Source organism: Colius striatus, chromosome Z (assembly GCF_028858725.1).
Source record: "Colius striatus isolate bColStr4 chromosome Z, bColStr4.1.hap1, whole genome shotgun sequence".
Taxonomy (NCBI): Eukaryota; Metazoa; Chordata; class Aves; order Coliiformes; family Coliidae; genus Colius; species Colius striatus.
The window spans coordinates 15,089,337-15,101,551 of record NC_084790.1 but is presented as its reverse complement, the minus strand read 5'-3'; positions in this window follow the sequence as shown (position 1 = coordinate 15,101,551).

The following is a 12,215-nucleotide window of genomic DNA, read 5'->3' as shown; positions in this document are numbered from 1 at the left end:
TGAAATGTTTTTTGTAAGACTTATGAGCTACAGTTCAGTTTCTATGGTTCATGAAATCAGTATGATTAACTTTAGATTTTGCAACACTATTAGCTACCTCGAATCCTAAAATTTCCTCCAAGTCAGAAAACAAGCCATTTGTCTGTATAGTTTCATAACTGTTGTCTTGAATTCTAATATGTATGTATTATATATGTATGTCACATGTAATATTACAAATGCATATGTTGTTCTGCTTTAAGATTCTATGATCCTTTTGATTTTAATTGTCACGTGCAAAGTAATCTTTAAGCTTCATTGACTTCTGTGTTGTCTCAGATTAACAGTTTACAATTAATCTGAAGAGACGTTATCCAGTCTTTCTTCCACATATCTCCAGAGGTAAGTTAGACAGGTCTTAGAAAAATCCTTTTGCCCTTTGTTCCTCAGAGGAATTAAAATACTAAAAAACAATTTTGAGCTTAAGTTGACATTTGTCTGAGATATATATTTTAAAAAAGAGACATTAAAATTGAATGTACTACATCTAATTGTCCATCATACCATGGTTGAAAAAAAACAATTTCACCATTTCTCGGATATTCCTGGAAAATTCCTGCATTTACAGAGTGCAGCTTCATGAATTTTTCCCAAGACTCTGTGTGTTTTCTGTGGTTCACTTTGAGTGAAATGTCCAAAGCCATGGTCTTTGACTATGAGAGAACACAAGTTCCTCGAGGATCTTCAGAAAAAAAGCTATGTCATTGGATTTAAAACTGGATAGGCCAATCTAAGTTCCAGTAATGAAAATAGTGATGACATTAAAAAAATAATAATGTTAACTAAGATATCTAGAAATTACCATAAAGACCAACTATTAGCAGAAGTTCCACCAACAGAAAATGGATTCAAGAAATGAAACGATTTTTAAAAAAAAAAAGATACTGACATTTTGTTGCCAATTAGTAAAAGAAAGTATAATTTTCAACAAGTGTCAAAGAGAGTTTTGCCGTATTTTTAAATAAATCACAATAAAGATATGTATTGTCTAAGTGTTCTTTTTAAAAAAGCTTTTCCTATTTGCAAGTTTTTCTTTCCATAATCTTGAAGGGGTTTTGTCCTAATTTATAAATGATTTCTGAATATTTGGAGGTTTTTATTCAAAGACCTCTTTATTTCAGAAATTCTACTTTGTGGTGACCAATGAAATTTGGCTTTGAAAATCTGGCATTTCAAATTTTGACACTTCAAATTTTGACACTTCAAATTTTGACACTTCAAATTTTTGAAATTGATTTAACATATATTATGTTGTTTCTAAATAGAAATAAAAAACAAAATCCTGTTGAGTTTTGAAGGTCTTTTTTTTTCTGTCAGTTTGTACCCCAAACCAAAATAAAGTCAGAAATAAGTTTGAGCTTGTTTATCTGTGATGGAGGAATGGATTTAGCCAACAGCCCAAACTCTTAGTGTCCTAGAGGGCAGCAGAACTCTTTGGCTAACGTGGCCACGTTTTGTTGTTAAAGTGATGGCTAGGATAAAATATCTGTATCTCCTTTTTTGCACATTGAAATAAAACAAAACAAAAAAATCTGATTTTACACTTTATTTAGTTTGTACAGAACCCCCACCACACACATGAAAGAATATATATATAATATGCAAATAAAGTATTTGGTTTTAAGGTGTTTTTTTTAAAGAAATGAAAAAAAAAAAAAGACATAAGTATAATGTCAGAGAGACAAAATGTCCAAGTCTAAGTATGAAAGTTGGGAGTGGACAGAGCATGAGGAAAATGCAAAGCACCATTAACACAGGTAAACATGAAAAGTTATGAACTCAGATAAGAGCAGTAGTCACTGCAGCCTATGCAGCTGGGCTGCAAAAAAAATCCAGATGGTGAGGAGAGGAGTGAACTGTGGTGATAGCTTGAAATAACAGCCCTGGGCCTGCTTCAGCCTTGATAGCACTGAGAACTTACATCTATGAGACCTAGGGAGCACTTATATGCCATGAGTTGGACTGATAGAGGTAAAAATATTTGGAAGTCTGTAAACCCCATCAGCCAACTACGCAGAAGTCTGAAACGATCATATTTTCTTGTGAGACTTGGTGTGTAATTTACAGTGAACTGAAATAAAAAGAGATGATATCAACAAGATACAGAAAGTCACCTGAACAAAATAAGGAAAAAATTAAATAAAATACACTTATAAAATATTGGTGATCTACAATACTTTGTTAACAAACATAACAGGTACTTTTTTACAGTTTTTTAAAAAGCTAATATTTAGTTTAAAAAAGTTTTGCAGTGGGTTTTTGTTTACTTGTTCATGATTCAGGTTTGGAGAAGATTTTACTGTCAAAAATATGTTCATCCTGATACTTTAGTCACAAAGATAGTTTGTAAATATAAAGAACAGTCTTACAGCACTTAATACATGGAGACTGGGGTTAGGAAACCAGAGCCCAGTTCACCACTCTTCTATCTGTAACATAGCCTTGGAAAGATTGTTTGTCCTTTGCAAAACATTACTTTTCCAAACAGTTGATATTGAAATTTCTACAGCATCACTTTGTTGTCACTAAAGTAAACATGAAAAGAATTTTAAAAACTAAGCAGATGATTGAGCAGTAAGATACTATAATAATAGAAACTGTTGTATAACTTAATCCAGGTCAGTTAGCAGCACAAGAGTCTTCGAGTAAGTGTAAAACTACAGGGTCTGAGTGGTTCTTGGGAAACTTATGGAAAAGACATGGATATCATGTATAGTGAGGAGTTAAAGAACTTAGATTTTGGAACTTGGAACAGAATCACAGAGTAACAGAATAACAGAATCACGGAATGGTTTGGGTTGGAAGGAACCTCTAGAGATCATCTAATCCAGGCCTTCTAAAAAATCAGGACATTCTAGATCAGCACACACATGAATATATCCAGGTGGATTTAGAAAGCCTCCAGGGAAGGAAATTCCACAGCCTCCCTAGGCAGCCTGCGCCAATGCTCCCTCACTCAATAAGTTTTTCCTTATGTTTAAGTGTTCCAGCTTTTGTCCATTACTCCCAATCCTATCACTGGATGCTACTGGAAAGTGTTGTCCCATCTTCTTGACATATTCCTTTTAAATATTTTTAAGTATCAATGATGTCTCTTCTCAGTCTCCTCTTCTCCAGACTAAACAACCCCAGTTCCCACAGCCTTTCCTTATAAGAAAGATACTCCAGTCCCCTGATCATCTTGGTGGCCTTGTGCTGGCCAAGTTCCCTGTCCCTCTTGAGCAGTGAAGCCTAAAACTGGACTCAGTACTCCAGATGAGGCCTCAACAGGTCAGAGGAGAGGGAGAGGAGAACTTCATGGGGGTATTATAGAAATATATTTATTATATAGCACATATAGATAAGAGTAGAGACTAGAATCATTTCCCATTGTATGTTTGGAAAAATACAAACTTTTACTGGGTGATAAGAGCTAGTATTGCTCTAGGTGCAATTTGTACTTAATTGTATATTCAGTGTGGAATAGCTCAAGTCAATGTAGAAGAGAGTCTCAGGAGTCAGTAAACTTTGTAGTCTTAAGTCTACACAGTGACTGATACTGGAGTTCAAATTGATGGGTGAAAAAATCCATCAGTTCATCATGTCAGAAGACCAGTGGTGTAATGGACACTTGTGCACTGTAAGATCACCAGCAGCTCAGCAAAGGTCCGGGTGAAGGGATATCTGATGCACGGCAGTTATTACTATGTTCTCGATCCCTTAGGAAATGCTCATCCATATCCTCACTCCTTATTCCAGCTCATGTAATTTTCTTCATTTACCTACTCTAGCAGGTGACCTGGGTTGTTACTGAAAAGTCTGGGAGTCTTCCTCTCAAAACAGGAGCACCTGTATATATGAAAATCAAGACTGTTAGCCAGCATATGTGTCATGGTTTAGACCCATCAATGGACAAAAGACCACTATTAGATTCAAGTACCAAAGACTTGAGAATTGCCAAAGGGCAGGGAGACCTTAATTGCCACTTATGGTCCCAGACAAAACAGACCAGGCTACTCGTCTTGGGGAAGAAAACAGAAAATAATTTAGTGCAACACCAACCAAAACATAACCATAAACCCCCAAAACATAACAAATATAAACCAACACAGAATGGTACTGTGATGAAGAGTACAAGCAGCCCTTTAAGAGCACCCTCTCCCCACCTTTCTCCTCATCCCAGGCTTAGAGCCCCGATCCTGGTGTTTTTATCTCCTCTGACGCTGAATGGCACAATGGGGCAGGGAATAGGGGTTTCAGTCAGTCTATCCCTGAAAGCTTCTGCTGTTTGTCTCTCCTCAGGGCAGGCAGGCTCCACACCGGTCCTCCTTGCTGCTCTGTGGGATACCTCACACACTCATCAGCTCTGCATTGGCCACTCTGACATGCGTTCATCCCAAAGGCTGCAGCTCCTCTCTGCCTCTCGTGTGGGGCTGCTCTGCGGCCCGCAGGCTCTCTAGCACGACCTGGGCCATGGCCGCCTCCCCACACAGTCCCTCGCCCATCCGAGTGCACTCACACGGAGCTGCTGGTGGCTCTCAGTCCTGCCATTGCCCTCCACGGGTTGCAGGGGCACAGCCTGTGTTCTCACCACGGGTTGCAGAGGTGTCTCAGGTCCGGTGCTCCTTCTTCTTTCCTCCTCCTCTGACTGTGGGGTCTCCATCTTGTATCACTCTTACACTTCTTCCCAAGAACTTCAAATTCCTGTCCTTAAATAGTGATTACAGAGGCACCAGATTGGCTCAGCTGGGCCAGAGGTGGGTCTGAACCCAAGAGCTGGGGGAAGGTCTAAGAACTCTTTACTGGGTCTTCACTGCAATCCCCTCCTATTACCAAGCAAAAAGTGCGCCTTGCTAAATCATGACAATACAATACATGAAAAGAAAGGAAGCTTTCCTGTAAGAGGAAATGTGACTGAATCCTGCAGTATTTCTACATGTGAGCTTTCCCAGGGTGGTGGATTCCATGGAGTCAGGCTCCCAAGGATCTGTTCCTTATTTCTGTCCTTCATGGTTTTTTTGTGGCAGAGAATTCTCATCTAGTCACTGCTAACAACAGCATGAATGAGAAAAGCTCTGGAAAAGATGCCTCAACCAAGTGGTCTGCAAATTCACATGAAGGTCTGGGAAGTCAGTGGACACCTTGGGGAAATGTTCTGTCTAGTATAACTCAAGAGTTTAAGGTGGATATCGGATAGCACGTTGTGAAACCATTTCACCAGACAGAGTTAGAGCAGAACTTTGCAAAAATCCTATCTCTCTCCTCAACCTTGATCCAGCTCACAGCTGATAGCAGCTGCAGAAGTGGAAATGCCTGTGATGAAAGATGAAGGCAATATCACTCCCTCTCCAACTCATTCTTCCTGAGAATATGAAGAGTCTTGTTTCCATGTGGAAAGCACAGGATAATGAGACCCACTGGGCAAACATTGGGCCTCTCACTTATTGTATCTCATCATATGCAAGAGATTAAATGTGCAAAGTCAAATTACAGAAAAAATAGGATGGCTGCAGAGCCTAATTGGAACCGCATGTTGCAGAGAAATGGGTTTTGAGTAGAAAACTGGCATATTCATTTTTTTTCATATTGACAAAAACAGGTGAGAAATAAGTCTGTTAAGAATGTGGGCAAAGAGAACTAACTATTGCATCAGTAACCAGAAACTGGTAGGTCATAAAAAAAGGATTTCTGTTCACCAGCTGCTCAGAGTGTAGGCTACTTTTAGCTGTGATGAACCTACTATCTCCTTTGAAAGGTCTGGGATTGTCTTATTAAGTGCTCTAAGTGGTAAGACCAGAGCTGTTTTTGTTGGAGCAAGAAATATTTTCTTTTATTTTTATATCCTCGATGTTCTCAGTGTATTATTCTTAGATCACACTGAAGAGTAAATCAAGCTGCTAAAGTGAACACAAATTCATTTGTAACTATGTGTGCACAATGGGATTAAGCAACAGGACACAGTGGGAGCTTGACAACTAAGAATTTTTTACTGTTTTGTGTCCATTACCTTTTCTTCAGGCTAGGCAAGTCTGCTGCTATGGGACTGATCATTGTTATCTCGTTTTTGTCTGCAGTAATGAGTTGGTTGGTGTTTGTTTTTTTCTTGAACACATCAGGCTCAATTACAGGTTGGATAGATAGTTTTGGGTTTGTTTGTCAAAAGAAGTGAGATGGTTTTAGAGTTATAGGGACCTCTTGGAAAATCTCTGGGAGGTTGTTGGACACTTAATTTCTCTTTGAGTTGATACAATAATTGATGAATTTCTCAAAAATTAATAACAACAACAGCAAAGAGATTTATGTAATTCTGCCATAAAATCCTAGATCAGACCCATTAGCTGATATAAATAGCGTAGTTAAATTTCCATGTATGTACCATGATTTATACTAGCTCAGAGTCTAGTTTTTTATTTTCTCATTCTGACTAGGTTATGGTTTTTTAAAAGTGGATGTGTTGTTTACGAAATCCAGAGGTGCAAAAGAACCAGGTTTCAAACTTAATTTCACTGAATATGAACTAAAACCATAGCCACCAGTAAATCTGGAATGTTTTTTTCAGCGGTATTATTGCACATTCTTATATTAGTTGTCTATTGAGGAGGTCTAAACCATGTCACAACTAAAGTTTTATACAGGAAAGCATACAAGAATTATGTGACAGGGAAGTAGGAAAAAGAAAACTGGATGGGACATTTCCATTGGATGGTGTTCAGCCTAAGACAGGTAAAGCTCCTTGAGCTTATGGGATACATCCAGGTTTTATTGTTGTGGTGGGACCTTGCAGTGCCAGATTAAAACAGCATGGTCTCTCAGAAGACTGTTAGTTTTCATTCTCCTAACTATAGACAAGTATACAGAGATATTGGGTCAAATTTGGGAAACAGTTTACTTTTCTCATATGTGAAACTCAGACTCCAGTCAAACAAAATGAGACAAAAACCATGAAATAGAAATTGTGTTTACATCTGGGCAAATATTTAATCTACACCACACTAGGTGTGCTTAAATGTGTGTCTCTATTGACATTCACGTTTGAGCTCTTCTCTAATTTTTATTATTCTGTTGGTATATTTTTATTGTTTTGTTACCTTTTTTTTCTCCTCATTTCTTTATAGTGATGTTTGCAAACTACATGGATGTGTCCTTAAATCCAGATTTTCCCTCCACCACCCAAGGGCTTGCAAAAGAGTCTTAAAACACACCAGCTGTGATATGAGTTTTTAGAGCTTATTCTCTTGCTCTGATAATAAATCTCTATGAGAATGGCAGTAGGAGAAGCTGGGCTGAAGTGATATTGATGTAAAAATCTTTGACACATTTTTTTCCCAATAACATGTGTGAAAAACCTACTCTAGACAGTATATATGACCGTTAGACTCTTGACAGGCATCCTTGTTTCCTTATCTGAAACGCCAGGAACTTTGGTTTTACGTGTTTTTTCTAAGTGACAAGGGTGTCTTGATTCAGCCCATGGTGTGTCTGCCAAGATCGTAGCTGCCAAAGATGCAAGAGGAGACACTTCTTAGATTCTCCTTTCAGAACAGCTTCCAGCTTTCTTGGGGCTCCTCTGCCGTTACCAGTTATACATCTATAAACAGGGCTGAAAAAACTATGTCTGTGCATGCATGAAATGGTGACCAACCTCTTCTGAGCTATGTTTCTGACATCTTAGTACCCCCAGTCTCTGCAGAATTCCTGTTCTACTTATTACCAATGAAACTCATTGTCTGAGCTCATGCTTGTTTTCTGTCTGTCAATATCCACATGGGACCTAACTCATTTTTTTTTCTGTCATACCTTCCTTTTAATCTTCAAAATCAAAAGAACAGATCAGAAATATCACTCTGTGCTATTGGCAGTAGTGGATCTTCAGTGTCTGATAACATTAGGCACAGCGCACACGATGTGAGAAGCTCATTCCCGCTACAGAAGATTTCCTTTCTTTTACTGTTTCTCAAGAATTAATATTCTTTTATAGATCTTTCTCATTCTTTCTCTTTTTTTCTTTCTCTAGAGTGCCTTAAAAAACAAGAATATCACTACTTTGGAGAATAAAGGTAGAGTTCAGGTTTTTATACATACTTTATATGTCAGTTCTAAAGGCTCCAATATATACTCTTTCATCCTGAGATATAGTTTTAGCTTCTTCTGCAACTGTCATAACAGAACAGCTCCCACACAGCACACTGCTCACTGCTGCAGGGACTGGCCCTGGAGATGTCTGTAGGTGTGAGGAGCACAAGTCCCATACACAAAGCACAGAGCTGAGCAGGTGTCAGACACTGTGGTATGGGCAGCTGCCAGTCACTACTGCTAGGACAGTTAGCAACCTGTTAATTAACAGCACTGGCAGTGATTAGTAACAGCAAAAATCACCAAATGTCCAGTTCTTCCTCTACCCTTTTTGTCATCTCAGCTTGTGTAGATGAATATAGGGTTAAAGCAGTGGTGCAGTGATTTCCCTGCTGCTTCTTGCCATGGAGTGTAAATTGTTTATTAATGGATATAAAATATTCATCAGAAACACAACATTTTGTCCAGCAACTTTTCCAGTTACTTGCTATGTGGCAGCAAATAATTTATCAATGTGACACTTCTCTAAAAAACAAAACTAAAACCCAGACAAAACCACCAAACCCCTGTCTTCTGCTCTGACGTGCTAAAGCACTTTACACTTGACTTTTTTTTTCACTTTTTGATGGTTACTCTTCCTTAGAATTAGATATTAATCTCAGTTTGATTCTAATTTCAAGTGAATCTTCCCACTTATATTCTCACTATGTACTAAGAACTTAGTGTTTGAACTCTTCCTTGAGGATTTATCTTGGCTATCTTAGTCACCAAAAATCCAAGTTTCTGAAATTTTGTCTCAGCTAACTCCATGAAAAAAGAACCCTGAAAAGCCTTTTTTAACTAGTGAATTTATTATTGATCCAGATTATTCCTTTATTAAAGCCTACTTGTTTACTACTCTATTTTTCCTTTCATTCTTCTCAGGTATCCAGAGTTCTTTTCCGCCCTCACATTTATGGGTAATTTTCAGGAAAGTTACTTGAAAGTCTGAAGCATTAAAAAACTATTTATGTTAATTCTGCTGAACATGCTGCTAATATAAGAACTAACATCATAGGTATTTTTAAGACTAAGAATCTATGATAGGTATTGGAAAAATAGAAAGTGAAATTTATTCTAAAGAGGTGTTTTCAAAGAGTCCTAATTAGGTTGAGGAAAAATAGAAATATGCTTGCCATTACAGTTTTGTAAATGGCAATAGCTGTGAATTTACAGAATGACACAAGCTCTAGAACACATTTGTCAAGGAACAAACTTCAGGGACTTTATGCACATGTTGAGTAATAAACAATAAAAAGGAGTAAAATCTCCAAGAGGATGTTATCCACCAATTTAGATGTTAGATTTTTCTTTATTCTTTCTTCTTTTATTATTATTTCTTCTTTTTTTATTGGTCAAAATCTTGAAAGCTAAGGATTATGTGAAGAGAATTGTTAGTAGAGAGGAATTCCTTCTGTTTTTCCCTATCGACTTTTTTTGAGGCTATTAAGACAATAATTCTGCAGAATTTAGATATAGAAGATAATTGATAAGTATGTATAGAAGGATAATTAAAATGCAAATGGTCTTTTATTAAATGTAATGAAAGTTGTAAATCACTCATATTGTTCAGATGTAAAACATCAATTATTCCTTGAGTCTTCAAGTATTTGCTAGATAGTTACTACTTAAGAGGAAGACTGGAGAAAAAGATGCCCTTTGGGCACCATATGGTGAGATGATCCATGACTCAACAGTGACTGACCCTCCCAGTGACCAGAGCAGGAGACAGGGAGAGATGTGAGGCTGCAGGACAGGAACAAACAGACATGGTGAGTACTGTATTCGTGCTAGAAATCACAAGGCTGTTTGAATTTTCCAAAGCACAGTGATCCAGTCACATCGTGACAATGCAGAATGAGGAGTGGTCTCAGTGTCACAGAGCTGGTGCCACATGACTGTGCTGAATTTCTTATTGAGACAACAAAGGGTTTCCTTTTGCAGGGAGCAGCCTGTCTCCATTTCTCTCTTGTGAGTATGGACAGGCAAGACAGAGTGTCTTTTCCCACAATTTGCTGTATCAGCATAAACTTTCTTCAGAGAAATATGTCCCACATTAGAGCAACAGACAGATGAGCAAGAAAGATTCCTTTCAGTAAGTGATGATACCTTACGAAGAGACAAAAAATAAGACTGCAATGTATCATAAATAGGGTTAATCTGTATGAATTCTTGTGGCTTATTCAACACCAATTCTTATTAATAGTTTCTGCCCTTCAGCTGTGGGTGGGCAGATGGATGCCAATGTGGCCTCAGGCTGCTGTTGGTATATCCTAGGCTCTGTCTGCATTCCCAAGATAAGTGTTTGTCTAGGTTATGCATTGCTGAGGGCTTCTAGGCTTCCATGCTCTGTTCTGGTAGCACCTTAAAAATGGACAGGAGCACTCAGTGACTAAGAACAAGTAGTGAGAATTAATAAATGGAGATTTTTCGTGTAGTTGGCAGACAGCAGTGTCTGTTTTACAGACCAGCAGAATCTGGATTTCTGTGAATGAGGGAGAGGTTGTCTTGTTCGTTTGTTCATAAGAAGTCTGCTTGAGCCCCAATTGTAACAGCTAAACTCTATGGGAAAGCTGCTAGTTGTGTTAGGTCACATATGATGTCCTTAGCACAGAGACAAAGAAGATATTTTACAGGAAATTCTTTATAAACACAGCTTTTGAATACACTTTGGTTGTCCTACAGGCACTGTCAGTGCTACATTGTCATTTAAAACAGATCATGGTTAAATCCCAGCATGAGTAGAGACTATTTCAAGATCAATAAGAATATAGCACTTTCCTCTTTAGTTGATGCAATATTTGTATCCATTTACAGAAAAAAGAAAACCAAAATATTATTTTATACATTAGATATAAATGGTCAATTAAATTAGCTCAAACACCAACTTGTCTTAAAACTTAACATAATTTCCTTAACTGTTGTGCCCACAGGAACTGGACCCGCTTTCCAGTTATTGTCCTCAGCTTGTACTGGTGCATGGGGTTGTTCCTCCCCAGGTGCAAAACTCTGCACTTGCTCTTGTTGAACCTCATGAGATTCTTCTTAAGAAGTTGGAACACAAAAAGTTCAAGTTAAACACAAGGAAGAACTATTTCACAGTGAGAATATGGGAGCCCTGGCTTAGGCTGCCCAGGGAGGGTGTGGAGCCTCCTTCTCTGGAGGTTTTCAAAACCTGTCTGGATACATTCCTTTGTGACCTGACCTAGGTGGACTTGCTTTAACAGAGGGGTTGGACTAAATGATTTCTAAAGGTCCCTTCCAACCCCTACCATTCTGTGATCCTCTGATTCTGTGATTCTCTGAAATGAAATTTCAGAGGAGGAAAATAAAATTGACTTTGTGTATAGTAGAAACCCAAGGCTGTAATTGTTAATTCCTCTGGAATGCTGGCTTTCTGGTGTGGAAATATATAATGAGTGCACATCACAGTGGATGTCTGCTTTTTTACAGAAACAAACTTCCTTGCTCATCCAAGACATCTTCATATATTTTGTTAATGGGTCAGCCAGGAATAAAGTTAAGGAGGTACATTTTTAATGTATTAGGACATTCTCCATTAAGTTGAGTCAGAGGAAACTAATTTGCTACAGTTGAGCATATGCTCCATTTTAATCAGAAGTGTAGCTAGGGTGTTATTCAGCAGATAAATAGTAAAGAGTTCAGGACGACAATGGGCTTAGTTCTGCCCAGTTCAAATGTCACGAATTACCCTCTGGAGCCACTTATATTCACTCATTGACTCGAGAATAGTATTTTAAATTAGGCAGGTAAATTAGAAGATGATTAAGAAACTTCATTTAGAGCACAACTATGTACTTGTCAATTATATTGGCAGAGAAATAACCTGAACTAGGAGGGTCTGAGTAAGGCATCCTTTAAATTTTTTTTTCCTCAATGAAATCTCTATATCTGGAAAAACCTCATGGAAGGCAAATCTCAGTAACGGGTTCACTGTTAGGATCCATTCTACAAATGTGAGGTGAAATAATTTCTTAGAACACATTTTTCTACTGAGAATGCTCCTGTTTAAAGAACCAGTGATGCTACTGTCGTATCAACAAGGCTAGTGTCTTTCACATTAT